Source organism: Suricata suricatta, chromosome 8, assembly GCF_006229205.1.
Source record: "Suricata suricatta isolate VVHF042 chromosome 8, meerkat_22Aug2017_6uvM2_HiC, whole genome shotgun sequence".
Taxonomy (NCBI): Eukaryota; Metazoa; Chordata; class Mammalia; order Carnivora; family Herpestidae; genus Suricata; species Suricata suricatta.
Window position 1 is genome coordinate 87,059,226 of NC_043707.1, and position 5,869 is coordinate 87,065,094.

A 5,869-nucleotide genomic window follows, 5' to 3' on the forward strand; every position below is an offset into this window, starting at 1 on the left:
CTGAACTGAAACCAGGAGTCAGACACTTAGCCAACTGAGCCACCAGGCACCTCTAATTATCCTGTATTTTCACAAGATCCCTTTTGTATCTAATCTAGTTGAAGTGACCACTTTGGAACCCTTCTGAGATCGAAAGTGGCATTGTTAAAATTATGCCAGGACAATAGATGTAAACCAGGGCTATCCTGAGTAACCCAAGGATATATAACTAAATCTAGGTAATACCTATCATATATGTTTTTATATACATTACTCATATATCTTTGCATATAAAATAATAATTATATAATATTTTATATGCATCTGTATTATTTCTTAGGAAGAAGTAGGGAACACTATATTAGTCAAGCACTTTCAAATTGCATTGAGTAGTCAGTTGCAGATTACCTTTGGTAATGACAGTTTGTTCCAAGTATTTTAGGTAATGAAAGTAACATGGAGGTGTGACTGGAGAGCTGTACAGTCAGTCACTGTTGGCGCTACTCCTGTAATTTCAACAGATTAGAGATCAGCATTGTTCGGAATATAGTCTAGGTTCCACTGTCTCCCTCTCTCTGTGTGCCTTTGTTGGGCAGCAATATTGCCAAATCCTCTGAAGTCCCTTGGCCTCCCTCACATCAAACCCATTCAGGCTTGCCTTGTTCGATCAACAGTGCCCAGGGAGCAAAGATGATTTAAATCATTATGAGGGGCACCTGGGTTGCTCAAGTTGGTTGAGTGTCCGATTCAGCTCAGGTCATAATCTCACAGTTCATGAGTTCTAGCCCCATGTTGGGCTCTGGGCTGACAGCTCAGAGCCTGGAGCCTGCTTGGGATTTTGTGTCTCCCTGTCTCTCTGCACCTTCCCTGCTTTTGCCCTATCTCTCCCTCAAAAATAAATAAACATGAAAGAAAGAAAGAGAAAGAAAGAAAGAAAATGTTGTGAACTTTATGTAGACTTTTTGTAGGGGGAAAAAACCCAACAAACTACTTGAGGATCACTTGCCCTGAAGTCACAGCATGCACAAAGAACATTGTAGATATTTCTCTAGCACAAAAAACAAAAACAAAAACAAAAACTCACTGTGTTATATATTTCCATTTATGCTTTTCCTTTAAATGAAGGAAGCATACAACTGATTGAGATATTCAGAAAGGAAGTAAGGTCCTTTCTTATCTTTTTTCACATGACGCTGGCAGACGTTAAAAAATAGATTGTAAATTCTGGTCCATGATGACCATAAAGCTTATTGCATCATTTGGTAACTCCTATGTAGGATTCTGTTACCAGAAGAAACAGGGAGAGTAAGAGTGATGGGCAGACAAAAATACAAATACTATCCTACTGGACAAGTGATAAAAGCTGATAAGAGTGTTGTGGAATGTGTGTGGAGCTTACGCCAGTGATATTGGCAGTCTGAGCAGGAACTGCCCTGCAAGATGAGAGTTTGGGATATGTCTGGAGAGGAATGTTATATGGAAGGTGTTAACTCAGAGTCACATAGTCTAGAGAAGTATGAAAAAAAAAACATTATGCAGGAAAGGGAGCTAAGAAAAAAAATCAAATGCAGCCTTAAGCCACAGAGACTCAAATGGAAGCATAAATATGGTAATGCATAAGATAAAGACAGGGAAGTGAGAAATAAGGGCTGAGTGGTCAAGGTCAGGCATTTCTGTATATAACTTTTTAAATACTGTGTAACGAGTAGAGAATTTTTCATTTAAATGTGGGTTCTGGTTTGTCTCACCATAGTGGAAAATACTCCTTAATTAAGTTGCAATGTACCAAATAAGATGAATTTGTCTTTTTTTCTTTTTGATATCTAATTTATATGTTACTCTTAGAAAATCTCATTTTTGCCATTTTTTCCTATTTATTTGAGAGAGAGCATGTGAGCACAAGCAGGGGAGGGGGAGAGAGAGAGAGAGAGAATCCCATGCTGTCAGCACAGAGCCTGATGTGGGGCTTGAACTCATGAACCATTATATCGTGACCTGAGCCAAAATCAGGAGTCAGACGCTTAACCAACTGAACCACCAAGGTGCCCCAGAAAATCTCATTTTTGACTTGATTCAGAGGTAGAAACTCTCAGAGAAGACAGCCTCCATCTCTTGGCAATCTGTTCCTGATGGGTTTGTTTGGCCTCCTTCATTCTCTTGGCCAAAAATTTAGTATATTCTGCAATCTCTTCCTTATTTTTCTTAGTACACTGTTTCTTTAGAGCAATATGCTGACATCTGTGTTGGGAGACACGTGGAGTAACAAGACACTGAATCTTAGGCACTTTGGTTCTAGGTTTCTTACCTTCTCTGTGTAGGGGCTTCCTCACAACATACTGGTGGACATCATCTTCTTTAGAGAGATTGAAAACTTTGTGGATCCTGCGCTATAGCCCTTTTGAGCCCCAGGCAATGAGGCACAGTAGTATCAGTGAGTCCAGGAGTATCCTTCTCCCCCCCCCCGCTTTCTTTTTTTTACAATGACCAAGTTGAGAACATTGAGATTGGTATCCACAGTGCAACCCTGAACAGATTTGCATTATTTTTCTCTAGTCCTCCTTGGTCTGGAGAAGGATGCCCCTTACTCAGCAGCAGGTGAACACAGCCATGGTTCAAGACACCCTGCTTCATGGAGAAGCCTTGCTTGTCACTGCCACCACTGACTCAGACCACATAACCCTCCATTCTTCACCCAGAGCATCAGCAGCAACTTCTGTGGTTATACACTTCTCATAAAAGGTAGGAGCTCTGTGTTCATCATCCATTTCACTGAGTTTCTAGCAACGAGTAGCTGAGAAAGAGACACTCAGCTTCATCCTAAAGCAGCTTACTGCCTCTGAGGTGCCCTGAACAAGAGCATGAATTTGTCATTTCAAGGAATTATAAACCATGTCTTGAGACAGCAGGTCACTTCTCCAGACTCTCTACTGCTCCTGTGAGAGGCATGGAACCAGCAAGGAGGCCACTCATGGGCAACATTTGTGGTACTTTGGAGGAGAGCTACACTCGAGTATTCACCCTTTCTGTGCTCTACCTAATTCTGCCAACACTGTCAATAACCTTTAAGTGTGCTGCTTCCAAGCATCCCTGTGATGTGAAATAAAGCCTTGTTGGATGAATGGATGATTAGGGTTTTATTTCTTTGTCCCCCCACCTCCCTGTGTAAACACAGCCTGAAATTCCAACTGTCCCTCTCTTACCACTTCACAGAAACCAAGCCTAGAAGTATAATCAAACCTAAGGAACTCTTTTTGACATTTTCCACAAAAAAACTTTTGTTTGTTCAACTTGTTAATGGCTATATCCAAAGACTTCTCTTGAGTGTATTCCCTTTCAGGGTGAACAGGACTAATTGCTGGTATATAAAAGGAGGACATATAGTTAACCGGCTTGAATCACAGAAGCAGAACCCAGCTACTAGGCATGGGTCAAGGGCTTACTGTGGCAGAGACTAAGTAGCTATATACCAAATCTATTTTTTTCCTCTTCCTGGAAGATTTTCCAGCCTTGTTTGTAATTAAATGTGATCATGTTTTAGCTGATAGAGTGTGAACCAAAGTGATATGTGCTAATTGTAGACCCGACCAATAACCCTCCATCCCTCTATAACATACCATCTTTGTTTTCTATATCCCTGGCTTAGTGACAATAAGCATGGTAAGCCTGGAGGCCACAGGTCAAAATAGCAGACCCACAAGGTAAAAGAAACCCTAAATCTTCACTTGGAAAAGAGCCACTTGCCAGTCAGATACCTGCTTTGGACTTTATATGGATGAGAGTAGAACATCTTTCGTATTATGTGACTGAGATGCTAGTGTCTATCTGCTAAAGCAACTAGCATACCCTAACTGAATCATGTACACACAAAGAAAGAATTCTGGAAATTACAGCTCAAAAGCACTTTAGAAATCAAATCTCAATATTCAGAAAGGTGAAATGATTTCCCAACACTAACAATCTAGTACTAGATTATTTATTAGGATGAAATGAAACTGCAGTAAACAAAGAGTAATGTATTGGGTCATTTAATTGAAAAATTCATGGATAGGGCTGGATCCAGATGCTGAGACAATGTTATCCTGATTTGGCCTCTGAGTAAGCTCTGTTCCACTAGGTAGTCTCTGTTCTCAAGAAAGCTCTCCACTTCTGGGAGCAAACTGCTGGCAGCTCCAAGATATAACTCCGACAAAATGAAAGTTTTTCTTTGTCCACACTTTAAACAAAAATCTTGTAATAATTGCTTCTGATTGACTTGGCTTCATCATATGCCCATCTCTAAACTAAATGATGCATCCACCACCCTCATTGACTAGCTATGTGGCATCGGCCTCAATCATAAGATCTATAAAAGCCAGAGGTCAGGGTTTTTACCCTACTTTACTAGATGTACCATCTCTCTTTCACAAGAGCATTAACTATGCATTTCTTGGGGCACCTGGGGGGCTCAGTGGGTTAAGCATCCAACTTCAGCCCAGGTCATGATCTCAGGGTTCATGAGTTTGAGTGCCACATCAGGCTCTGTGCTGACAGCTCATAGCCTGGAACCTGCTTTGGATTCTGTGTCTCCGTCTCTCTCTGCCCCTCCCCCCCCCCTCTCTCTCTCTCACTCTCTCTCTCTGTGTCTCTCTCTCTCCCTCTCTTTCAAAAAATAAAAATAAAATAAATCCACAGAATCAGTGCCACTAAAAAGAGCAGTCACAGTTACACTAAGGGATTAAAGAAAGGCAAACTGAAACATAGTTGGGTAGAGTAGAATAAACCTGGTTTTCCCTTACAATTCCAAATTCCAACTTTAACTGCCAAAACAGTTGGGTGCCTCAGTTGGTTGTGTCCAACTTTTGATCTTGGCTCAGGTCATGATCTCACAGTATGTGAGTTTCAAGCCCCACATCGGGCTCTATCCTGATGACATGGAGTCTGCTTGGGATTCTATCTCTCCTTCTCTCTCCCCTCTCCCTCTCCCTTTCTCTGTCTCTCAAAAAACAAATAAATTTAAAAGAAGAAATGTATTTGTCTCTCATAAAAGGTCCAACTAAAAAGGGGATAATAAGGTAGCTTCTTAGTGTTAAAGCCTGAAGTTGCTTCTGTCTCTGCCATTTATGATGGTGTTGTTTTCTCCTCATTGTTGAAGATGAATTGCTAATACATATCCTTAGCATCTGAGCAAGGAGAAAAGGGGCAAGATTCAGGGGAAAGACATGCTTTTTGCTTCTAAATTTACAACCCAGAGGTTGCAAGCATCACTTCTGTCCGTATCGCATTGACTACAAGGAAGTTTGAGGAAGAGCTTTTGTAGCTGGGAGGTCTAATAAAGACCAAAGAGAGTGGATATCAAGGAACTATGAGCAACCATGCTACACAATAGAAATAATCACCTAATCTATCAATGAATGATTAGGGAGAACCTATAAGCATTTTTTAGTCAAGCTGTATCATGGGAAACCAAGGTCCAGAGAGGTTGAGTGATTTACCTAAGGTCACATAGCAAATTATAGAGGGAGCCAGGACACAAACTAGTGTCAGTCAACTTTCACAGTACTTTCTTACATAAAGTTGTGAAGAGGAAATAGTAGGATAGACATCAATGAGAGTTTTGATAAGAAATGTCAAAAGGTAAAATACTGATTTTTTCATGGCACAGCTGATAGAGCTTATATAGATTTTAAAGTATTTAGCTGTGTTATTTATTTTTTTTAATTTTTTTATGTCTTTTATTTATTTTTGAGGGACAGAGAGAGACAGCGCGAGCAGGGGAGGGTCAGAGAGAGAGGGAGACACAGAATCTGAAGCAAGCTCCAGGCTCTGAGCTAGCTGTCAGCACAGAGCCTGACGCGGGGCTCGAACCCACAACCGTGAGATCATGACCTGAGCTGAAGCCGGCCGCTCAACC

The 5,869-nt window shown here is 41.0% G+C and overlaps 1 pseudogene; it reads right to left on the reverse strand.

The window, feature by feature from the left end:
• Window positions 1–2,036: 2,036 nt before the first annotated feature.
• Window positions 2,037–2,795, reverse strand: LOC115300065 (annotated as a pseudogene).
• Between the last annotated feature and the right edge of the window lie 3,074 nt (window positions 2,796–5,869).